We start from the raw sequence: 27029 nt of genomic DNA, 5'->3' as shown, positions 1-27029 counted from the left end.
TGAGATTCAATCCCTGTCACTGTCTAAGGTTCAATCCCTGTCCCTGAAGGATGTTCAATCCCTCTCACTGATTGAGATTCAATTCCTGTCACTGTCTGAGGGTCAATCCCTGTCACTGACTGAGATCCAATCCCTTTCACTAACTGAGATTCAATCCCTGTCACTGACTGAGATTCAATTCCTGTCACTGTCTGAGGGTCAATCCCTGTCACTGACTGACATTAAATCCCTTTCACTAACTGAGATTCAATCCCTGTCCCTGACTGAATTTAAATCTCTGTCACTGACTGAATTTCAATCCCTGTCACTGACTGAGGGTCAATCCCTGTCACTTACTGAGGTTCAATCCTTGTCACTAACTGAGATTCAGTCCCTGTCACTGACTGAGGAACACTTCCTGTCACAGACTGAGATTCAGTCCCTGTCACTGTCTGAGGTTCAATCCTGTCACTGGCTGAGATTCAATCTCTGTCACTGACTGAGGATCAATCCCTGTCACTGTCTGAGGTTCAATCCCTGTCACTTACTGAGGCTCAATCCCTGTCACTGACTGTGGCGCAAACCCTGTCACTGACTGAGATACAATCCCATTTAACTAACTGAGATTCAATACCGGACACTGACAGAGGTTCAATCCCTGTCACTGATGGAGGTTCAATCCCGGTCACTGACTGAGATTCAATCCCTGTCACTTACTGAGATTCAATCCCTGTCACTGACTGAGATTCATTCCCTGTCACTGACTGAGGGTCAATCCCAGTCACTGACTGAGATTCAATCCCTGTCACTAACTGAGATTCAATCCCTGTCACTTACTGAGATTCAAACCCTGTCACTGACTGAGGTACAATCCCTGTCACAGACTGAGATTCAATCCCTGCCACTGTCTGAGAATCAATCCCTGTCACTGACAAGAGGTTCAATCCCTGTCACAGACTGAGATTCAATCCCTGTCACTGGCTGAGATTCAATCCCTGTCACTGACTGAGGATCAATCCCTGTCACTGTCTGAGGTTCAATCCCTGTCACTTACTGAGGCTCAATCCCTGTCTCTGACTGAGGGTCAATCCCTGTCACTGACTGAGGCTCAATCCCTGTCACTGACTGAGATACAATATGTGTCACTGACTGAGGTTAAATCCCAGTCACTGACTGTGGTTCAATCCCTGTCACTGACTGAGTTTCAATCCCAGTCACTGATTGAGATTCAATCCCTGTCACTGACTAAGGTTCAATGCCTGTCACTGGCTGAGGTACAATCCCTGTCACTGTCTGAGATTCAATCCCTGTCACTGACTGAGATTCAATCCCGATCACTGACTAAGGTTCAATCCCTGTCGCTGACTGAGATTCAATCACTGTCACTGACTGAGATTCAATCCCTGTAACTAACTGAGGTTAAATCCCTGTCACTGACTGAGATTCAATCCCTGTCACTGACTGAGATTCATTCCCTGTCACTGATTGAGGGTCAATCCCAGTGACTGACTGAGGTTCAATCTCTGTCACTGAATATGATTCAATCCCTGCCATTGACTGATATTCAATCCCTGTCACTGACTGAGGCTCAATTCCTGTCACTGACTGAGGTTCAATCGCTGTACCTGACTGAGGTTCAATTCCTGTCACTTACTGAGGTTCAATCGCTGTCACTGACTGAGGTTCAATCTGTGTCACTGACTGAGATTCAATATCCGTCACTGACTGCGGTTCAATCCCTGTCTCTTACTGAGGCTCAATCCCTGTCATTGACTGAGGCTCAATCCCTGTCACTGTTTTAGTTTCAATCCATGTCACTGACGGAGGTACAATCCCAGTCACTGACTGAGGTTCAATCCCAGTCACTGTTTTTGATTCAATTCCAGTCACTGACGGAGGTTCAATCCTTGTCACTGACTGAGGTTAAATCCCTGTCACTTACTGAGATTCAATCCCTGTCACTAACTGAGATTCAATCCCTGTCACTAACTGAGATTCAATCCCTGTCACTGACTGAGGCTCAATCAATTTCACTGACTGAGATTAAATTCCTGTCACTGACTGAGATTCAATTCCTGTCACTGACTGAGATACTATCCCAGCCACTGACTGAGGTTCAATCCCTGTCACTGACTGAGATTCATCCCCTGCCACTGAATGAGATTCAATCCCTGTCACTGACTGAGATTCAACCCCTGTCACTGACTGAGATTCAGTCCCTGTCACTGTCTGAAATTCGATCCATGTCACTGACTAAGGTTCAATCCCTGTCCCTGACTGAATTTAAATCTCTGTCACTGACTGAATTTCAATCCCTGTCACTGACTGAGTGTCAATCCCTGTCACCTACTGAGGTTCAATCCTTGTCACTAACTGAGATTCAGTCCCTGTCACTGACTGAGGAACACTTCCTGTCACAGACTGAGATTCAGTCCCTGTCACTGTCTGAGGTTCAATCCTGTCACTGGCTGAGATTCAATCTCTGTCACTGACTGAGGATCAATCCCTGTCACTGTCTGAGGTTCAATCCCTGTCACTTACTGAGGCTCAATCCCTGTCACTGACTGTGGCGCAAACCCTGTCACTGACTGAGATACAATCCCATTTAACTAACTGAGATTCAATAGCGGACACTGACTGAGGTTCAATCCCTGTCACTGATGGAGGTTCAATCCCGGTCACTGACTGAGATTCAATCCCTGTCACTTACTGAGACTCAATCCCTGTCACTGACTGAGATTCATTCCCTGTCACTGACTGAGGGTCAATCCCAGTCACTGACTGAGATTCAATCCCTGTCACTAACTGAGATTCAATCCCTGTCACTTACTGAGATTCAAACCCTGTCACTGACTGAGGTACAATCCCTGTCACAGACTGAGAGTCAATCCCTGCCACTGTCTGAGAATCAATCCCTGTCACTGACAAGAGGTTCAATCCCTGTCACAGACTGAGATTCAATCCCTGTCACTGGCTGAGATTCAATCCCTGTCACTGACTGAGGATCAATCCCTGTCACTGTCTGAGGTTCAATCCCTGTCACTTACTGAGGCTCAATCCCTGTCACTGACTGAGGGTCAATCCCTGTCACTGACTGAGGCTCAATCCCTGTCACTGACTGAGATACAATATGTGTCACTGACTGAGGTTCAATCCCAGTCACTGACTGTGGTTCAATCCCTGTCACTGACTGAGTTTCAATCCCAGTCACTGATTGAGATTCAATCCCTGTCACTGACTAAGGTTCAATGCCTGTCACTGGCTGAGGTACAATCCCTGTCACTGTCTGAGATTCAATCCCTGTCACTGACTGAGATTCAATCCCGATCACTGACTAAGGTTCAATCCCTGTCGCTGACTGAGATTCAATCACTGTCACTGACTGAGATTCAATCCCTGTAACTAACTGAGGTTAAATCCCTGTCACTGACTGAGATTCAATCCCTGTCACTGACTGAGATTCATTCCCTGTCACTGATTGAGGGTCAATCCCAGTGACTGACTGAGGTTCAATCTCTGTCACTGAATATGATTTAATCCCTGCCACTGACTGATATTCAATCCCTGTCACTGACTGAGGCTCAATTCCTGTCACTCACTGAGGTTCAATCGCTGTCACTGACTGAGGTTCAATCTGTGTCACTGACTGAGATTCAATATCCGTCACTGACTGAGGTTCAATCCCTGTCACTTACTGAGGCTCAATCCCTGTCATTGACTGAGGCTCAATCCCTGTCACTGTTTTAGTTTCAATCCATGTCACTGACGGAGGTACAATCCCAGTCACTGACTGAGGTTCAATCCCAGTCACTGTTTTTGATTCAATTCCAGTCACTGACGGAGGTTCAATCCTTGTCACTGACTGAGGTTAAATCCCTGTCACTTACTGAGATTCAATCCCTGTCACTAACTGAGATTCAATCCCTGTCACTAACTGAGATTCAATCCCTGTCACTGACTGAGGCTCAATCAAATTCACTGACTGAGATTAAATTCCTGTCACTGACTGAGATTCAATTCCTGTCACTGACTGAGATACTATCCCAGCCACTGACTGAGGTTCAATCCCTGTCACTGACTGAGATTCATCCCCTGCCACTGAATGAGATTCAATCCCTGTCACTGACTGAGATTCAATCCCTGTCACTGAATGAGGCTCAATCCCTGTCACAGACGGAGATTCAACTCCTGTCACTGAATGAGATTTAATCCCTGTCACAGACTGAGATTCATTTCCTGTCACTGTATGAGTTTCAATTCCTGTCACTGACTGAGATTCATTCCCTGTCACTGTCTGAGGGTCAATCCCTGTCACTGACTGATGCTCAATCCCTGTCACTAACGGAGATACAATCCCTCTCACTGACTGAGATTCAATCCCTGTCACTGACTGAGATTCAGTCCCTGTCACTGTCTGAAATTCGATCCATGTCACTGACTAAGGTTCAATCCCTGTCACTGACGGAGGTTCTATCACTGTCACTGACTGAGGTTCAATCCCAGTCACTGATTGAGATTCAATCCCTGTCACTGACTAAGGTTCAATCCCTGTCACTGATGGAGGTTCAATCCCTGTCACTGACTGAGATTCAATCCCTGTCACTTACTGAGATTCAATCCCTGTCACTGACTGAGATTCATTCCCTGTCACTGACTGAGGGTTAATCCCAGTCACTGACTGAGATTCAATCCCTGTCACTAACTGAGATTCAATCCCTGTCACTTACTAAGATTCAATCACTGTCACTGACTGAGGTTCAATCCCTGTCACAGACTGAGATTCAATCCCTGCCACTGTCTGAGAATCAATCCCTGTCACTGACAAGAGGTTCAATCCCTGTCACAGACTGAGATTCAATCACTGTCACTGGATGAGGTTCAATCCCTGTCACTGGCTGAGATTCAATCCCTGTCACTGACTGAGGATCAATCCCTGTCACTGTCTGAGGTTCAATACCTGTCATTTACTGAGGCTCAATCCCTGTGACTGTCTGAGATTGAATCCCTGTCACTGTCTAAGGTTCAATCCCTGTCCCTGAAGGATGTTCAATCCCTCTCACTGATTGAGATTCAATTCCTGTCACTGTCTGAGGGTCAATCCCTGTCACTGACTGAGATTCAATCCCTTTCACTAACTGAGATTCAATCCCTGTCACTGACTGAATTTCAATCTCTGTCACTGACTGAATTTCAATCCCTGTCACTGACTGAAATTCAATGCCTGTCACTGACTGAGGATCAATCCCTGTCACTGACTGAGATTCAATTTCTGTCACTGACAGAGATTCAATCCCAGTCATTGATTGAGTTTTAATCCCTCTCCCTGACTGAGATCCAATCCCTGTCACTGAACGAGGTTCAATCCCTGTCACAGAGTGAGGTTCAATCCCTGTTCCTGACAGAGGCTCAATCCCTGTCACTGATGGAGATTCAATCCCTGTCACTAGCTGAGATTCAATCCCTGTCGCTGACGGAGGTTGAATCCCTGTCACAGACTGAGATTGAATTCCTGTCACTTACTGAGATTCAATTCCTGTCTCAGACTGAGATTGAATCCCTGTCACTGACTGAGATTCAATCCCTGTCACTGACTGAGATTCAATCCCTGTCACTGATGGAGGCTCAATTCCAGTCACTGACTGAGGATCGATCCCTGTCACTGATTGAGGCTCAATCCCTGACACTGACTGCGATTCAATCCCTGTCACAGACTGAGCTTGAATCCCTGTCACAGACTGTGGTTCAATCCCTGTAACTGACTGAGGTTCAATCGCTGTCACTGACTCATGTTTAATCCCTGTCACTGACTGATGCTTAATCCCTGTCACTGACTGAAGGTCAATCCCACTCACTGACTGAGATTCAATCCCTGTCACTGACTGAGGTTCAATCCCTGTCACTGGCTGAGATTCAATCCCTGTCACTGACTGAGGTTGAATCCCTGTCACAGACTGAGATTCAATCCCTGTCACTGACTGAACTTCAATCCCTGTCACTGACTGAGGTTCAATCCCTGTCACAGACTGAGATTCAATCACTGTCACTGACTGAGGTTCAATCCCTGTCACTGACTGAGGTTCAATCCCTGTCACAGACTGAGATTCAATCCCTGTCACTGACTGAGGCTCAATCTCTGTTACTGACGGAGGATCAATCCCTGTCACTGACTGAGGGTCAATCCCTGTCACTATTTGAGGCTCAATCCCTGTCACTGATTCAGATACAATCCCTGTCACTGACTGAGGTTCAATTCCTGTCACTGACTGAGATTCAATCCCTGTCACTGACTGAGATTCAATTCCTGTCACTGACTGAGATTCAATCACTTCCACTGACTGAGGTTCAATCCCTGTCACTGACTGAGGTTCAATTCCTGTCACTGACTGAGATTCAATCCCTGTCACTGACTGAGATTCAATTCCTGTCACTGACTGAGGTTCAATCCCTGTCACTGACTGAGGTTTAATCCCTGTCACAGACTGAGATTCAATCCCTGTCACTGACTGAGGCTCAATCTCTGTTACTGACGGAGGATCAATCCCTGTCACTGACTGAGGGTCAATCCCTGTCACTATTTGAGGCTCAATCCCTGTCACTGATTCAGATACAATCCCTGTCACTGACTGAGGTTCAATTCCTGTCACTGACTGAGATTCAATCCCTGTCACTGACTGAGATTCAATTCCTGTCACTGACTGAGATTCAATCACTTCCACTGACTGAGGTTCAATCCCTGTGACTGTCTGAGATTCAATCCCTGTGACTGAAGGATGTTAAATCCCTCTCACTGATTGAGATTCAATTCCTGTCACGGTCTGAGGGTCAATCCCTGTCACTGACTGAGATTTAATCTCTTTCACTAACTGAGGTTCAATCCCTGTCACAGAGTGAGATTCAATCCCTGTCAATGATGGAGGTTCAATCCCTGTCACTGATGGAGGTTCCATCCCTGTCACTGACTGAGATTCAATTCCTGTCACTGACTAAGGTTCAATTCCTGTCACTGCCAGAGATACAATCCCCATCACTGACTGATGCTCAATCCCTGTCACTGACTGAGATTCAATCCCTGTCATTGACTGAGCTTCAATCCCAGTCACTGATTGAGATTCAATCCCTCTCCCTGACTGAGGTTCAATCCCTGTCACTGACTGAGATTCAATCTCTGGCACTGACTGAGAATCACTTCTTGTCACTGATTGAGATTCAATCCGTTTCACTGACTGCGAGTCAATCCCTGTCACAGTCTGAGATTCAATTCCTGTCACTGTCTGAGTTTCAATCCCTGTCACTGACTGAGATTCCATCCCTGACACGAACTGAGATTCAATCCCTGTCACTGACTGAGATTCATTCCCTGTCACTGTCTGAGGGTCAATCCCAGTCACTGACTGAGATTCAATCCCTGTCACTAACGGAGATACAATCCCTGTCACTGACTGAGATTCAATCCCTGTCACTGTCTGAGATTCAACCCCTGTCACTGACTGAGGTTCAATCCCTGTCACAGACTGAGATTCAATCACTGTCACTGACTGAGGTTTACTCCCTGTCACTGATTGAGATTCAATCCCTCTCCCTGACTGAGGTTCAATCCCTGTTACTGACTGAGATTCAATCTCTGGCACTGACTGAGAATCACTTCTTGTCACTGACTGAGGTACAATCCGTTTCACTGACTGCGAGTCAATCCCTGTCACTGACTGAGGTTCAATCCCTGTCACTGACTGAGATTCAATCCCTGTCACTGACTGAGGGTCAATCCCTGTCACTGACTGAGATTCATTCCCTGTCACTGTCTGAGGGCCAATCCCTGTCACTGACTGAGATACAATCCCTGTCACTGACTGAGATTCAATCCCTGTCACTGTCTGAGATTCAACCCCTGTCACTGACTGAGGTTCAATCCCTGTCACAGACTGAGATTCAATCCCTGTCACTGACTGAGGTTTACTCCCTGTCACTGACTGAGGTGCAATCCCTGTCACAGACTGAGGTTCAATCCCTGTCACTGACTGAGGCTCAATCTCTGTTACTGACGGAGGATCAATCCCTGTCACTGACTGAGGGTCAATCCCTGTCACTATTTGAGGCTCAATCCCTGTCACTGGCTCAGATACAATCCCTGTCACTGACTGAGGTTCAATTCCTGTCACTGACTGAGATTCAATCCCTGTCACTGACTGAGATTCAATTCCTGTCACTGACTGAGATTCAATCCCTGTAACTGACTCAGATACAATCCCTGTCACTGACTGAGGTTCAATTCCTGTCACTGACTGAGATTCAATCCCTGTCACTGACTGAGATTCAATTCCTGTCACTGACTGAGGTTCAATCCCTGTCACTGACTGAGGTTTAATCCCTGTCACAGACTGAGATTCAATCCCTGTCACTGACTGAGGCTCAATCTCTGTTACTGACGGAGGATCAATCCCTGTCACTGACTGAGGGTCAATCCCTGTCACTATTTGAGGCTCAATCCCTGTCACTGACTGAGATTCAATCCCTGTCACTGACTGAGGGTCAATCCCTGTCACTTACTGAGGTACAATCCTTGTCACTAAATGAGATTTAATCCCTGTCACTGTCTGTAATTCAATCCCTGTCACTGACTGAGGTTCAATACCTGTCACAGACTGAGATTCAATCACTGTCACTGACTGAGGTTCAATCCCTGACACTGATTGAGGTTCAATCCCTGTCACTTACTGTTTTAAAAAATTCTCAAGGTCAGGTTCGTAGGAGAGTAGTCTGACACAGAACAAACGACCAAGAGGCGAGTCTGCTAGAATATGGGCATTTTATTCCCCGCAGCGTCGCCACAACCAACGGGTCTGGCTTATACTCACTCTACATGTTACCGGAACTGGGAGCCGTCAGTTCTCGTAGAGCGGTTGCCAACAACCCACGCTCGGCGGTTAAACGTAACCCCGGAGCAGACTCACCGAACTGGAGACTTTTCCAGCTGATATACTCTTTTCCAGATATAAACATTCATGTGAACAGCAGAGCAAGGCTAAAAAACACATTCCATTCTGGTTACATACAGATAAGAAGATTCACACGGGGAGGTGTGTAATAAGATTCACACGGGACTAAGCAACACCTCCATTCCGGTTAGATTCACACATGTATTGGGACATAATTTTTAACCGTTTCACCACACTTACTGAGGCTCAATCACTGTCATTGACTAAGTTTCAGTCCCTGTCACTGACTGAGGAACACTCCCTGTCACAGACTGAGATTCAGTCCCTGTCACTGTCTGAAATTCAATCCCTGTGACTGACGAAGGTTCAATCCCTGTCACTGACGGAGGTTCAATCACTGTCACTGACTGAGGTTCAATCCCAGTCACTGATTGAGATTCAATCCCTGTCACTGACTAAGGTTCAATCCCTGTCACTGATGGAGGTTCAATCCCTGTCACTGACTGAGATTCAATCCCTGTCACTTACTGAGATTCAATCCCTGTCACTGACTGAGATTCATTCCCTGTCACTGATTGAGGGTCAATCCCAGTGACTGACTGAGGTTAAATCCCTGTCACTTACTGAGATTCAATCCCTGTCACTAACTGAGATTCAATCCCTGTCACTAACTGAGATTCAATCGCTGTCACTGACTGAGGCTCAATCAATTTCACTGACTGAGATTCAATTCCTGTCACTGACTGAGATTCAATTCCTGTCACTGACTGAGATACTATCCCAGCCACTGACTGAGGTTCAATCCCTGTCACTGACTGAGATTCAATCCCTGTCACTGAATGAGATTCAATCCCTGTCACTGACTGAGATTCAATCCCTGTCACTGAATGAGGCTCAATCCCTGTCACAGACGGAGATTCAACTCCTGTCACTGAATGAGATTTAATCCCTGTCACAGACTGAGATTCATTTCCTGTCACTGTATGAGTTTCAATCCCTGTCACTGACTGAGATTCAATCCCTGTCACGAATTGAGATTCAATCCCTGTCACTGACTGAGATTCAATCCCTGTCACGAATTGAGATTCAATCCCTGTCACTGACTGAGGCTCAATCTCTGTTACTGACGGAGGATCAATCCCTGTCACTGACTGAGGGTCAATCCCTGTCACTATTTGAGGTTCAATCCCTGTCACTGACTGAGATTCAATCCCTTTCACTAACTGAGATTCAATCCCTGTCACTGACTGAATTTCAATCTCTGTCACTGACTGAATTTCAATCCCTGTCACTGACTGAGATTCAATGCCTGTCACTGACTGAGGATCAATCCCTGTCACTGACTGAGATTCAATTTCTGTCACTGACAGAGATTCAGTCCCAGTCATTGATTGAGTTTTAATCCCTCTCACTGACTGAGATCCAATCCCTGTCACTGAACGAGGTTCAATCCCTGTCACAGAGTGAGGTTCAATACCTGTAACTGACAGAGGCTCAATCCCTGTCACTGATGGAGATTCAATCCCTGTCACTAGCTGAGATTCAATCCCTGTCACTAGCTGAGATTCAATCCCTGTCGCTGACGGAGGTTGAATCCCTGTCACTGACTGAGATTGAATTCCTGTCACTTACTGAGATTCAATTCCTGTCACAGACTGAGATTGAATCCCTGTCACTGACTGAGATTCAATCCCTGTCACTGACTGAGATTCAATCCCTGTCACTGATGGAGGCTCAATTCCAGTCACTGACTGAGGATCGATCCCTGTCACTGATTGAGGCTCAATCCCTGACACTGACTGCGATTCAATCCCTGTCACAGACTGAGCTTGAATCCCTGTCACAGACTGTGGTTCAATCCCTGTCACTGACTGAGGTTCAATCGCTGTCACTGACTCATGTTTAATCCCTGTCACTGACTGATGCTTAATCCCTGTCACTGACTGAAGGTCAATCCCACTCACTGACTGAGATTCAATCCCTGTCACTGACTGAGGTTGAATCCCTGTCACAGACTGAGATTCAATCCCTGTCACTGACTGAGCTTCAATCCCTGTCACTGACTGAGGTTCAATCCCTGTCACAGACTGAGATTCAATCACTGTCACTGACTGAGGTTCAATCCCTGTCACTGGCTGAGATTCAATCCCTGCCACTGACTGAGGCTCAATCTCTGTTACTGAGGGAGGATCAATCCCTGTCACTGACTGAGGGTCAATCCCTGTCACTATTTGAGGCTCAATCCCTGTCACTGACTCAGATACAATCCCTGTCACTGACTGAGGTTCAATTCCTGTCACTGACTGAGATTCAATCCCTGTCACTGACTGAGATTCAATTCCTGTCACTGACTGAGATTCAATCCCTGTAACTGACTGAGGTTCAATCCCTGTCACTGACTGAGATTCAATTCCAGTCACTGATTGAGATTCAATCCCTGCCACTGACTGAGGTTCAATCCCTGTGACTGTCTGAGATTCAATCCCTGTGACTGTCTAAGTTTCAATCCCTGTCACTGAAGGATGTTCAATCCCTCTCACTGATTGAGATTCAATTCCTGTCACTGTCTGAGGGTCAATCCCTGTCACTGACTGAGATTCAATCTCGTTCACTAACTGAGGTTCAATCCCTGTCACAGAGTGAGATTCAATCCCTGTCAATGATGGAGGTTCAATCCCTGTCACTGATGGAGGTTCCATCCCTGACACTGACTGCGATTCAATCCCTGTCACAGACTGAGCTTGAATCCCTGTCACAGACTGTGGTTCAATCCCTGTAACTGACTGAGGTTCAATCGCTGTCACTGACTCATGTTTAATCCCTGTCACTGACTGATGCTCAATCCCTGTCACTGACTGAGATTCAATCCCTGTCATTGACTGAGGTTCAATCCCAGTCACTGATTGAGATTCAATCCCTCTCCCTGACTGAGGTTCAATCCCTGTCACTGACTGAGATTAAATCTCTGGCTCTGACTGAGAATCACTTCTTGTCACTGATTGAGATTCAATCCGTTTCACTGACTGCGAGACAATCCCTGTCACAGTCTGAGATTCAATTCCTGTCACTGTCTGAGTTTCAATCCCTGTCACTGACTGAGATTCAATCCCTGTCACGAACTGAGATTCAATCCCTGTCACTGACTGAGATTCATTCCCTGTCACTGTCTGAGGGTCAATCCCAGTCACTGACTGAGATTCAATCCCTGTCACTAACGGAGATACAATCCCTGTCACTGACTGAGATTCAATCCCTGTCACTGTCTGAGATTCAACCCCTGTCACTGACTGAGGTTCAATCCCTGTCACTGATTGAGATTCAATGCCTCTCCCTGACTGAGGTTCAATCCCTGTTTCTGACTGAGATTCAATCTCTGGCACTGACTGAGAATCACTTCTTGTCACTGATTGAGATTCAATCCGTTTCACTGACTGCGAGTCAATCCCTGTCACTGACTGAGGTTCAATCCCTGTCACTGACTGAGATTCAATCCCTGTCACTGACTGAGGGTCAATCCCTGTCACTGACTGAGATTCATTCCCTGTCACTGTCTGAGGGCCAATCCCAGTCACTGACTGAGATTCAATCCCTGTCACTAATGGTGATATAATCCCTGTCACTGACTGAGATACAATCCCTGTCACTGACTGAGATTCAATCCCTGTCACTGTCTGAGATTCAACCCCTGTCACTGACTGAGGTTCAATTCCTGTCACAGACTGAGATTCAATCACTGTCACTGACTGAGGTTTACTCCCTGTCACTGACTGAGATTCAATCCCTGTCACTGACTGAGGGTCAATCCCTGTCACTGACGGAGGTTCAATCCCTGTCACTGACTGAGGTTCAATCCCTGACACTGACTGAGGTTCAATCCCTGTCACTGACTGAGATTCAATCCCCGTCACTGACTGAGGGTCAATCCCTGTCACTTACTGAGGTACAATCCTTGTCACTAACTGAGATTTAATCCCTGTCACTGTCTGTGATTCAATCCCTGTCACTGACTGAGGTTCAATACCTGTCACAGACTGAGATTCAATCACTGTCACTGACTGAGGTTCAATCCCTGACACTGATTGAGGTTCAATCCCTGTCACTTACTGAGGCTCAATCACTGTCATTGACTAAGTTTCAGTCCCTGTCACTGACTGAGGAACACTCCCTGTCACAGACTGAGATTCAGTCCCTGTCACTGTCTGAAATTCGATCCCTGTCACTGACGAAGGTTCAATCCCTGTCACTGACTGAGGGTCAATCCCTGTCACTGACTGAGGTTCAATCCCTGACACTGACTGAGGTTCAATCCCTGTCACTGACTGAGATTCAATCCCTGTCACTGACTGAGGGTCAATCCCTGTCACTTACTGAGGTACAATCCTTGTCACTAACTTAGATTTAATCCCTGTCACTGTCTGTGATTCAATCCCTGTCACTGACTGAGGTTCAATACCTGTCACAGACTGAGATTCAATCACTGTCACTGACTGAGGTTCAATCCCTGACACTGATTGAGATTCAATCCCTGTCACTGACTGAGGCTCAATCCCTGACACTGACTGAGGTTCAATCCCTGTCACTGACTGAGATTCAATCCCAGTCACTGACTGAGGGTCAATCCCTGTCACTTACTGAGGTACAATCCTTGTCACTAACTTAGATTTAATCCCTGTCACTGTCTGTGATTCAATCCCTGTCACTGACTGAGGTTCAATACCTGTCACAGACTGAGATTCAATCACTGTCACTGACTGAGGTTCAATCCCTGACACTGATTGAGATTCAATCCCTGTCACTGACTGAGGCTCAATCAATTTCACTGACTGAGATTAAATTCCTGTCACTGACTGAGATTCAACTCCTGTCACTGAATGAGATTTAATCCCTGTCACAGACTGAGATTCATTTCCTGTCACTGTATGAGTTTCAATCCCTGTCACTGACTGAGATTCAATCCCTGTCACGAATTGAGATTCAATCCCTGTCACAGACTGAGATTCATTCCCTGTCACTGTCTGAGGGTCAATCCCTGTCACTGACTGAGATTCAATCCCTGTCACTAACGGAGATACAATCCCTGTCACTGACTGAGATTCAATCCCTGTCACTGTCTGAGATTCAACCCCTGTCACTGACTGAGATTCAGTCCCTGTCACTGTCTGAAATTCGATCCATGTCACTGACTAAGGTTCAATCCCTGTCACTGACGGAGGTTCTATCACTGTCACTGACTGAGGTTCAATCCCAGTCACTGATTGAGATTCAATCCCTGTCACTGACTAAGGTTCAATCCCTGTCACTGATGGAGGTTCAATCCCTGTCACTGACTGAGATTCAATCCCTGTCACTTACTGAGATTCAATCCCTGTCACTGACTGAGATTCATTCCCTGTCACTGACTGAGGGTTAATCCCAGTCACTGACTGAGATTCAATCCCTGTCACTAACTGAGATTCAATCCCTGTCACTTACTAAGATTCAATCACTGTCACTGACTGAGGTTCAATCCCTGTCACAGACTGAGATTCAATCCCTGCCACTGTCTGAGAATCAATCCCTGTCACTGACAAGAGGTTCAATCCCTGTCACAGACTGAGATTCAATCACTGTCACTGGATGTGGTTCAATCCCTGTCACTGGCTGAGATTCAATCCCTGTCACTGACTGAGGATCAATCCCTGTCACTGTCTGAGGTTCAATACCTGTCACTTACTGAGGCTCAATCCCTGTGACTGTCTGAGATTGAATCCCTGTCACTGTCTAAGGTTCAATCCCTGTCCCTGAAGGATGTTCAATCCCTCTCACTGATTGAGATTCAATTCCTGTCACTGTCTGAGGGTCAATCCCTGTCACAGACTGAGATTCAATCCCTTTCACTAACTGAGATTCAATCCCTGTCACTGACTGAATTTCAATCTCTGTCACTGACTGAATTTCAATCCCTGTCACTGACTGAAATTCAATGCCTGTCACTGACTGAGGATCAATCCCTGTCACTGACTGAGATTCAATCCCTGTAACTAACTGAGGTTAAATCCCTGTCACTGACTGAGATTCAATTCCAGTCACTGATTGAGATTCAATCCCTGCCACTGACTGAGGTTCAATCCCTGTGACTGTCTGAGATTCAATCCCTGTCACTGTTTGAGATTCAATCCCTGTCACTGTCTGAGATTCAATCCCGATCACTGACTAAGGTTCAATCCCTGTCACTGACTGAGATTCAATTACTGTCACTGACTGAGATTCAATCCCTGTAACTAACTGAGGTTAAATCCCTGTCACTGACTGAGATTCAATTGCAGTCACTGATTGAGTTTCAATCCCTGCCACTGACTGAGATTCAATCCCTGTGACTGTCTGAGATTGAATCCCTGTCACTGACTGATATTCAATCCCTTTCACTAACTGAGATTCAATCCCTGTCACTGACTGAATTTCAATCTCTGTCACTGACTGAATTTCAATCCCTGTCACTGACTGAGATTCAATCCCTGTCACTGACTGAGATTCAATTTCTGTCACTGACAGAGATTCAATCCCAGTCATTGATTGAGTTTTAATCCCTCTCACTGATTGAGATTCAATCCCTGCCACTGACTGAGGTTCAATCCCTGTGACTGTCTGAGATTCAATCCCTGTCACTGTTTGAGATTCAGTCCCTGTCACTGACTGAGATTCAATCCCGATCACTGACTAAGGTTCAATCCCTGTCACTGACTGAGATTCAATTACTGTCACTGACTGAGATTCAATCCCTGCAACTAACTGAGGTTAAATCCCTGTCACTGACTGAGATTCAATTGCAGTCACTGATTGAGTTTCAATCCCTGCCACTGACTGAGATTCAATCCCTGTGACTGTCTGAGATTCAATCCCTGTCACTGACTGAGATTCAATCCCTTTCACTAACTGAGATTCAATCCCTGTCACTGACTGAATTTCAATCTCTGTCACTGACTGAATTTCAATCCCTGTCACTGACTGAGATTCAATGCCTGTCACTGACTGACGATCAATCCCTGTCACTGACTGAGATTCAATTTCTGTCACTGACAGAGATTCAGTCCCAGTCATTGATTGAGTTTTAATCCCTCTCACTGACTGAGATCCAATCCCTGTCACTGAACGAGGTTCAATCCCTGTCACAGAGTGAGGTTCAATACCTGTAACTGACAGAGGCTCAATCCCTGTAACTGATGGAGATTCAATCCCTGTCACTAGCTGAGATTCAATCCCTGTTGCTGACGGAGGTTGAATCCCTGTCACTGACTGAGATTGAATTCCTGTCACTTACTGAGATTCAATTCCTGTCACAGACTGAGATTGAATCCCTGTCACTGACTGAGATTCAATCCCTGTCACTGACTGAGATTCAATCCCTGTCACTGATGGAGGCTCAATTCCAGTCACTGACTGAGGATCGATCCCTGTCACTGATTGAGGCTCAATCCCTGACACTGACTGCGATTCAATCCCTGTCACAGACTGAGCTTGAATCCCTGTCACAGACTGTGGTTCAATCCCTGTAACTGACTGAGGTTCAATCGCTGTCACTGACTCATGTTTAATCCCTGTCACTGACTGATGCTTAATCCCTGTCACTGACTGAAGGTCAATCCCACTCACTGACTGAGATTCAATCCCTGTCACTGACTGAGGTTGAATCCCTGTCACAGACTGAGATTCAATCCCTGTCACTGACTGAGCTTCAATCCCTGTCACTGACTGAGGTTCAATCCCTGTCACAGACTGAGATTCAATCACTGTCACTGACTGAGGTTCAATCCCTGTCACTGGCTGAGATTCAATCCCTGCCACTGACTGAGACTCAATCTCTGTTACTGACGGAGGATCAATCCCTGTCACTGACTGAGGGTCAATCCCTGTCACTATTTGAGGCTCAATCCCTGTCACTGACTCAGATACAATCCCTGTCACTGACTGAGGTTCAATTCCTGTCACTGACTGAGATTCAATCCCTGTCACTGACTGAGATTCAATTCCTGTCACTGACTGAGATTCAATCCCTGTAACTGACTGAGGTTCAATCCCTGTCACTGACTGAGATTCAATTCCAGTCACTGATTGAGATTCAATCCCTGCCACTGACTGAGGTTCAATCCCTGTGACTGTCTGAGATTCAATCCCTGTGACTGTCTAAGTTTCAATCCCTGTCACTGAAGGATGTTCAATCCCTCTCACTGATTGAGATTCAATTCCTGTCACTGTCTGAGGGTCAATCCCTGTCACTGACTGAGATTCAATCTCGTTCACTAACTGAGGTTCAATCCCTGTCACAGAGTGAGATTCAATCCCTGTCAATGATGGAGGTTCAATCCCTGTCACTGATGGAGGTTCCATCCCTGTCACTGACTGAGATTCAATTCCTGTCACTGACTAAGGTTCAATTCCTGTCACTGCCAGAGATACAATCCCCATCACTGACTGATGCTCAATCCCTGTCACTGACTGAGATTCAATCCCTGTCATTGACTGAGGTTCAATCCCAGTCACTGATCGAGATTCAATCCCTCTCCCTGACTGAGGTTCAATCCCTGTCACTGACTGAGATTCAATCTCTGGCACTGACTGAGAATCACTTCTTGTCACTGATTGAGATTCAATCCGTTTCACTGACTGCGAGTCAATCCCTGTCACAGTCTGAGATTCAATTCCTGTCACTGTCTGAGTTTCAATCCCTGTCACTGACTGAGATTCAATCCCTGTCACGAACTGAGATTCAATCCCTGTCACTGACTGAGATTCATTCCCTGTCACTGTCTGAGGGTCAATCCCAGTCACTGACTGAGATTCAATCCCTGTCACTAACGGAGATACAATCCCTGTCACTGACTGAGATTCAATCCCTGTCACTGTCTGAGATTCAACCCCTGTCACTGACTGAGGTTCAATCCCTGTCACTGATTGAGATTCAATGCCTCTCCCTGACTGAGGTTCAATCCCTGTTTCTGACTGAGATTAAATCTCTGGCACTGACTGAGAATCACTTCTTGTCACTGATTGAGATTCAATCCGTTTCACTGACTGCGAGTCAATCCCTGTCACTGACTGAGGTTCAATCCCTGTCACTGACTGAGATTCAATCCCTGTCACTGATTGAGGGTCAATCCCTGTCACTGACTGAGATTCATTTCCTGTCACTGTCTGAGGGCCAATCCCAGTCACTGACTGAGATTCAATCCCTGTCACTAATGGAGATATAATCCCTGTCACTGACTGAGATACAATCCCTGTCACTGACTGAGATTCAATCCCTGTCACTGTCTGAGATTCAACCCCTGTCACTGACTGAGGTTCAATCCCTGTCACAGACTGAGATTCAATCACTGTCACTGACTGAGGTTTACTCCCTGTCACTGACTGAGATTCAATCCCTGTCACTGACTGAGGGTCAATCCCTGTCACTGACGGAGGTTCAATCCCTGTCACTGACTGAGGTTCAATCCCTGACACTGACTGAGGGTCAATCCCTGTCACTTACTGAGGTACAATCCTTGTCACGAACTGAGATTTAATCCCTGTCACTGTCTGTGATTCAATCCCTGTCACTGACTGAGGTTCAATCCCTGTCACAGACTGAGATTCAATCACTGTCACTGACTGAGGTTCAATCCCTGACACTGACTGAGGTTCAATCCCTGTCTCTGACTGAGATTCAATCACTGTCACTGACTGAGGTTCAATCCCTGACACTGATTGAGATTCAATCCCTGTCACTTACTGAGGCTCAATCACTGTCATTGACTAAGTGTCAGTCCCTGTCACTGACTGAGGAACACTCCCTGTCACAGACTGAGATTCAGTCCCTGTCACTGTCTGAAATTCGATCCCTGTCACTGACGAAGGTTCAATCCCTGTCACTGACGGAGGTTCAATCACTGTCACTGACTGAGGTTCAATCCCAGTCACTGATTGAGATTCAATCCCTGTCACTGACTAAGGTGCAATCCCTGTCACTGATGGAGGTTCAATCCCTGTCACTGACTGAGATTCAATCCCTGTCACTGATGGAGGCTCAATTCCAGTCACTGACTGAGGATCGATCCCTGTCACTGATTGAGGCTCAATCCCTGACACTGACTGAGGTTCAATCTCTGTCACTGAATATGATTCAATCCCTGCCACTGACTGATATTCCATCCCTGTCACTGACTGAGGCTCAATTCCTGTCACTGACTGAGGTTCAATCGCTGTACCTGACTGAGGTTCAATTCCTGTCACTCACTGAGGTTCAATCGCTGTCACTGACTGAGGTTCAATCTGTGTCACTGACTGAGATTCAATATCCGTCATTGACTGAGGCTCAATCCCTGTCACTGTTTTAGTTTCAATCCATGTCACTGACTGAGGTACAATCCCAGTCACTGACTGAGGTTCAATCCCAGTCACCGTTTTTGATTCAATTCCAGTCACTGACGGAGGTTCAATCCTTGTAACTGACTGAGGTTAAATCCCTGTCACTTACTGAGATTCAATCCCTGTCACTAACTGAGATTCAATCCCTGTCACTAACTGAGATTCAATCCCTGTCACTGACTGAGGCTCAATCAATTTCACTGATTGAGATTAAATTCCTGTCACTGACTGAGATTCATCCCCTGTCACTGACTGAGATACAATCCCAGCCACTGACTGAGGTTCAATCCCTGTCACTGACTGAGATTCATCCCCTGTCACTGAAAGAGATTCAATCCCTGTCACTGACTGAGATTCAATTCCTGTCACTGAATGAGGCTCAATCCCTGTCACAGACGGAGAGTCAACTCCTGTCACTGAATGAGATTTAATCCCTGTCACAGACTGAGATTCATTTCCTGTCACTGTATGAGTTTCAATCCCTGTCACTGACTGAGATTCAATCCCTGTCACGAATTGAGATTCAATCCCTGTCACTGACTGAGATTCATTCCCTGTCACTGTCTGAGGGTCAATCCCAGTCACTGACTGAGATTCAATCCCTGTCACTAACGGAGATACAATCCCTGTCACTGACTGAGATTCAATCCCTGTCACTGTCTGAGATTCAACCCCTGTCACTGACTGAGGTTCAATCCCTGTCACAGATTGAGATTCAATCACTGTCACTGACTGAGGTTTACTCCCTGTCACTGATTGAGATTCAATCCCTCTCCCTGACTGAGGTTCAATCCCTGTTACTGACTGAGATTCAATCTCTGGCACTGACTGAGAATCACTTCATGTCACTGACTGAGATTCAATCCGTTTCACTGACTGCGAGTCAATCCCTGTCACTGACTGAGGTTCAATCCCTGTCACTGACTGAGATTCAATCCCTGTCACTGACTGAGGGTCAATCCCTGTCACTGACTGAGATTCATTTCCTGTCACTGTCTGAGGGCCAATCCCAGTCACTGACTGAGATTCAATCCCTGTCACTAATGGAGATATAATCCCTGTCACTGACTGAGATACAATCCCTGTCACTGACTGAGATTCAATCCCTGTCACTGTCTGAGATTCAACCCCTGTCACTGACTGAGGTTCAATCCCTGTCACAGACTGAGATTCAATCACTGTCACTGACTGAGGTTTACTCCCTGTCACTGACTGAGATTCAATCCCTGTCACTGACTGAGGGTCAATCCCTGTCACTGACGGAGGTTCAATCCCTGTCACTGACTGAGGTTCAATCCCTGACACTGACTGAGGGTCAATCCCTGTCACTTACTGAGGTACAATCCTTGTCACGAACTGAGATTTAATCCCTGTCACTGTCTGTGATTCAATCCCTGTCACTGACTGAGGTTCAATACCTGTCACAGACTGAGATTCAATCACTGTCACTGACTGAGGTTCAATCCCTGACACTGATTGAGGTTCAATCCCTGTCACTTACTGAGGCTCAATCACTGTCATTGACTAAGTTTCAGTCCCTGTCACTGACTGAGGAACACTCCCTGTCACAGACTGAGATTCAGTCCCTGTCACTGTCTGAAATTCGATCCCTGTCACTGACGAAGGTTCAATCCCTTTCACTGACGGAGGTTCAATCACTGTCACTGACTGAGGTTCAATCCCAGTCACTGATTGAGATTCAATCCCTGTCACTGACTAAGGTGCAATCCCTGTCACTGATGGAGGTTCAATCCCTGTCACTGACTGAGATTCAATCCCTGTCACTGATGGAGGCTCAATTCCAGTCACTGACTGAGGATCGATCCCTGTCACTGATTGAGGCTCAATCCCTGACACTGACTGAGGTTCAATCTCTGTCACTGAATATGATTCAATCCCTGCCACTGACTGATATTCCATCCCTGTCACTGACTGAGGCTCAATTCCTGTCACTGACTGAGGTTCAATCGCTGTACCTGACTGAGGTTCAATTCCTGTCACTCACTGAGGTTCAATCGCTGTCACTGACTGAGGTTCAATCTGTGTCACTGACTGAGATTCAATATCCGTCATTGACTGAGGCTCAATCCCTGTCACTGTTTTAGTTTCAATCCATGTCACTGACTGAGGTACAATCCCAGTCACTGACTGAGGTTCAATCCCAGTCACCGTTTTTGATTCAATTCCAGTCACTGACGGAGGTTCAATCCTTGTAACTGACTGAGGTTAAATCCCTGTCACTTACTGAGATTCAATCCCTGTCACTAACTGAGATTCAATCCCTGTCACTAACTGAGATTCAATCCCTGTCACTGACTGAGGCTCAATCAATTTCACTGATTGAGATTAAATTCCTGTCACTGACTGAGATTCATCCCCTGTCACTGACTGAGATACAATCCCAGCCACTGACTGAGGTTCAATCCCTGTCACTGACTGAGATTCATCCCCTGTCACTGAAAGAGATTCAATCCCTGTCACTGACTGAGATTCAATTCCTGTCACTGAATGAGGCTCAATCCCTGTCACAGACGGAGAGTCAACTCCTGTCACTGAATGAGATTTAATCCCTGTCACAGACTGAGATTCATTTCCTGTCACTGTATGAGTTTCAATCCCTGTCACTGACTGAGATTCAATCCCTGTCACGAATTGAGATTCAATCCCTGTCACTGACTGAGATTCATTCCCTGTCACTGTCTGAGGGTCAATCCCAGTCACTGACTGAGATTCAATCCCTGTCACTAACGGAGATACAATCCCTGTCACTGACTGAGATTCAATCCCTGTCACTGTCTGAGATTCAACCCCTGTCACTGACTGAGGTTCAATCCCTGTCACAGATTGAGATTCAATCACTGTCACTGACTGAGGTTTACTCCCTGTCACTGATTGAGATTCAATCCCTCTCCCTGACTGAGGTTCAATCCCTGTTACTGACTGAGATTCAATCTCTGGCACTGACTGAGAATCACTTCATGTCACTGACTGAGATTCAATCCGTTTCACTGACTGCGAGTCAATCCCTGTCACTGACTGAGGTTCAATCCCTGTCACTGACTGAGATTCAATCCCTGTCACTGACTGAGGGTCAATCCCTGTCACTGACTGAGATTCATTTCCTGTCACTGTCTGAGGGCCAATCCCAGTCACTGACTGAGATTCAATCCCTGTCACTAATGGAGATATAATCCCTGTCACTGACTGAGATACAATCCCTGTCACTGACTGAGATTCAATCCCTGTCACTGTCTGAGATTCAACCCCTGTCACTGACTGAGGTTCAATCCCTGTCACAGACTGAGATTCAATCACTGTCACTGACTGAGGTTTACTCCCTGTCACTGACTGAGATTCAATCCCTGTCACTGACTGAGGGTCAATCCCTGTCACTGACGGAGGTTCAATCCCTGTCACTGACTGAGGTTCAATCCCTGACACTGACTGAGGGTCAATCCCTGTCACTTACTGAGGTACAATCCTTGTCACGAACTGAGATTTAATCCCTGTCACTGTCTGTGATTCAATCCCTGTCACTGACTGAGGTTCAATACCTGTCACAGACTGAGATTCAATCACTGTCACTGACTGAGGTTCAATCCCTGACACTGATTGAGGTTCAATCCCTGTCACTTACTGAGGCTCAATCACTGTCATTGACTTAGTTTCAGTCCCTGTCACTGACTGAGGAACACTCCCTGTCACAGACTGAGATTCAGTCCCTGTCACTGTCTGAAATTCGATCCCTGTCACTGACGAAGGTTCAATACCTGTCACTGACTGAGGGTCAATCCCTGTCACTGACGGAGGTTCAATCCCTGACACTGACTGAGGTTCAATCCCTGACACTGACTGAGGGTCAATCCCTGTCACTTACTGAGGTACAATCCTTGTCACGAACTGAGATTTAATCCCTGTCACTGTCTGTGATTCAATCCCTGTCACTGACTGAGGTTCAATACCTGTCACAGACTGAGATTCAATCACTGTCACTGACTGAGGTTCAATCCCTGACACTGATTGAGATTCAATCCCTGTCACTTACTGAGGCTCAATCACTGTCATTGACTAAGTTTCAGTCCCTGTCACTGACTGAGGAACACTCCCTGTCACAGACTGAGATTCAGTCCCTGTCACTGTCTGAAATTCGATCCCTGTCACTGACGAAGGTTCAATACCTGTCACTGACTGAGGGTCAATCCCTGTCACAGACGGAGGTTCAATCCCTGACACTGACTGAGGTTCAATCCCTGTCTCTGACTGAGATTCAATCCCTGTCACTGACTGAGGGTCAATCCCTGTCACTGACTGAGGTACAATCCTTGTCACTAACTGAGATTTAATCCCTGTCACTGTCTGTGATTCAATCCCTGTCACTGACTGAGGTTCAATACCTGTCACAGACTGAGATTCAATCACTGTCACTGACTGAGGTTCAATCCCTGACACTGATTGAGATTCAATCCCTGTCACTTACTGAGGCTCAATCACTGTCATTGACTAAGTGTCAGTCCCTGTCACTGACTGAGGAACACTCCCTGTCACAGACTGAGATTCAGACCCTGTCACTGTCTGAAATTCGATCCCTGTCACTGACGAAGGTTCAATCCCTGTCACTGACGGAGGTTCAATCACTGTCACTGACTGAGGTTCAATCCCAGTCACTGATTGAGATTCAATCCCTGTCACTGACTAAGGTGCAATCCCTGTCACTGATGGAGGTTCAATCCCTGTCACTGACTGAGATTCAATCCCTGTCACTGATGGAGGCTCAATTCCAGTCACTGACTGAGGATCGATCCCTGTCACTGATTGAGGCTCAATCCCTGACACTGACTGAGGTTCAATCTCTGTCACCGAATATGATTCAATCCCTGCCACTGACTGATATTCAATCCCTGTCACTGACTGAGGCTCAATTCCTGTCACTGACTGAGGTTCAATCGCTGTACCTGACTGAGGTTCAATTCCTGTCACTAACTGAGGTTCAATCGCTGTCACTGACTGAGGTTCAATCTGTGTCACTGACTGAGATTCAATATCCGTCACTGACTGAGGTTCAATCCCTGTCACTTACTGAGGCTCAATCCCTCTCATTGACTGAGGCTCAATCCCTGTCACTGTTTTAGTTTCAATCCATGTCACTGACTGAGGTACAATCCCAGTCACTGACTGAGGTTCAATCCCAGTCACCGTTTTTGATTCAATTCCAGTCACTGACGGAGGTTCAATCCTTGTAACTGACTGAGGTTAAATCCCTGTCACTTACTGAGATTCAATCCCTGTCACTAACTGTGATTCAATCCCTGTCACTAACTGAGATTCAATCCCTGTCACTGACTGAGGCTCAATCAATTTCACTGATTGAGATTAAATTCCTGTCACTGACTGAGATTCAATTCCTGTCACTGACTGAGATACTATCCCAGCCACTGACTGAGGTTCAATCCCTGTCACTGACTGAGATTCATCCCCTGTCACTGAATGAGATTCAATCCCTGTCACTGACTGAGATTCAATTCCTGTCACTGAATGAGGCTCAATCCCTGTCACAGACGGAGATTCAACTCCTGTCACTGAATGAGATTTAATCCCTGTCACAGACTGAGATTCATTTCCTGTCACTGTATGAGTTTCAATCCCTGTCACTGACTGAGATTCAATCCCTGTCACGAATTGAGATTCAATCCCTGTCACTGACTGAGATTCATTCCCTGTCACTGTCTGAGGGTCAATCCCAGACACTGACTGAGATTCAATCCCTGTCAATAACGGAGATACAATCCCTGTCACTGACTGAGATTCAATCCCTGTCACTGTCTGAGATTCAACACCTGTCACTGACTGAGGTTCAATCCCTGTCACAGACTGAGATTCAATCACTGTCACTGACTGAGGTTTACTCCCTGTCACTGATTGAGATTCAATCCCTCTCCCTGACTGAGGTTCAATCCCTGTTACTGACTGAGATTCAATCTCTGGCACTGACTGAGAATAACTTCTTGTCACTGATTGAGATTCAATCCGTTTCACTGACTGCGAGTCAATCCCTGTCACTAACTGAGGTTCAATCCCTGTCACTGACTGAGATTCAATCCCTGTCACTGTCTGAAATTCGATCCCTGTCACTGACTAAGGTTCAATCCCTGTCACTGACGGAGGTTCAATCACTGTCACTGACTGAGGGTCAATCCCTGTCACTGACTGAGATTTATTCCCTGTCACTGTCTGAGGGCCAATCCCAGTCACTGACTGAGATTCAATCCCTGTCACTAATGGAGATATAATCCCTGTCACTGACTGAGATATAATCCCTGTCACTGACTGAGATTCAATCCCTGTCACTGTCTGAGATTCAACCCCTGTCACTGACTGAGGTTCAATCCCTGTCACAGACTGAGATTCAATCATTGTCACTGACTGAGGTTTACTCCCAGTCACTGACTGAGATTCAATCCCTGTCACTGACTGAGGGTCAATCCCTGTCACTGACGGAGGTTCAATCCCTGACACTGACTGAGGTTAAATCCCTGTCACTGACTGAGATTCAATCCCTGTCACTGACTGAGGGTCAATCCCTGTCACTTACTGAGGTACAATATTTGTCACTAACTGAGATTTAATCCCTGTCACTGTCTGTGATTCAATCCCTGTCACTGACTGAGGTTCAATACCTGTCACTGACTGAGATTCAATCACTGTCACTGACTGAGGTTCAATCCCTGACACTGATTGAGGTTCAATCCCTGTCACTTACTGAGGCTCAATCACTGTCATTGACTAAGTTTCAGTCCCTGTCACTGACTGAGGAACACTCCCTGTCACAGACTGAGATTCAGTCCCTGTCACTGTCTGAAATTCGATCCCTGTCACTGACGAAGGTTCAATCCCTGTCACTGACGGAGGTTCAATCACTGTCACTGACTGAGGTTCAATCCCAGTCACTGATTGAGATTCAATCCCTGTCACTGACTAAGGTTCAATCCCTGTCACTGATGGAGGTTCAATCCCTGTCACTGACTGAGATTCAATCCCTGTCACTTACTGAGATTCAATCCCTGTCACTGATTGAGGGTCAATCCCAGTGACTGACTGAGGTTCAATCTCTGTCACTGAATATGATTCAATCCCTGCCACTGACTGATATTCAATCCCTGTCACTGACTGAGGCTCAATTCCTGTCACTGACTGAGGTTCAATCGCTGTACCTGACTGAGGTTCAATTCCTGTCACTCACTGAGGTTCAATCGCTGTCACTGACTGAGGTTCAATCTGTGTCACTGACTGAGATTCAATATCCGTCACTGACTGAGGTTCAATCCCTGTCACTTACTGAGGCTCAATCCCTGTCATTGACTGAGGCTCAATCCCTGTCACTGTTTTAGCTTCAATCCATGTCACTGACTGAGGTACAATCCCAGTCACTGACTGAGGTTCAATCCCAGTCACTGTTTTTGATTCAATTCCAGTCACTGACGGAGGTTCAATCCTTGTCACTGACTGAGGTTAAATCCCTGTCACTTACTGAGATTCAATCCCTGTCACTAACTGAGATTCAATCCCTGTCACTAACTGAGATTCAATCCCTGTCACTGACTGAGGCTCAATCAATTTCACTGACTGAGATTAAATTCCTGTCACTGACTGAGATTCAATTCCTGTCACTGACTGAGATACAATCCCAGCCACTGACTGAGTTTAATCCCTGTCACTGACTGAGATTCATCCCCTGTCACT

This window comes from Chiloscyllium plagiosum, unplaced genomic scaffold (genome assembly GCF_037043375.1).
Source record: "Chiloscyllium plagiosum isolate Xiang-an unplaced genomic scaffold, Cpla_swu_hap1 HiC_scaffold_37, whole genome shotgun sequence".
Classification (NCBI taxonomy): domain Eukaryota; kingdom Metazoa; phylum Chordata; class Chondrichthyes; order Orectolobiformes; family Hemiscylliidae; genus Chiloscyllium; species Chiloscyllium plagiosum.
The sequence above is the reverse complement of the archived record's forward strand: the minus strand, read 5'-3'. Positions refer to the sequence as shown.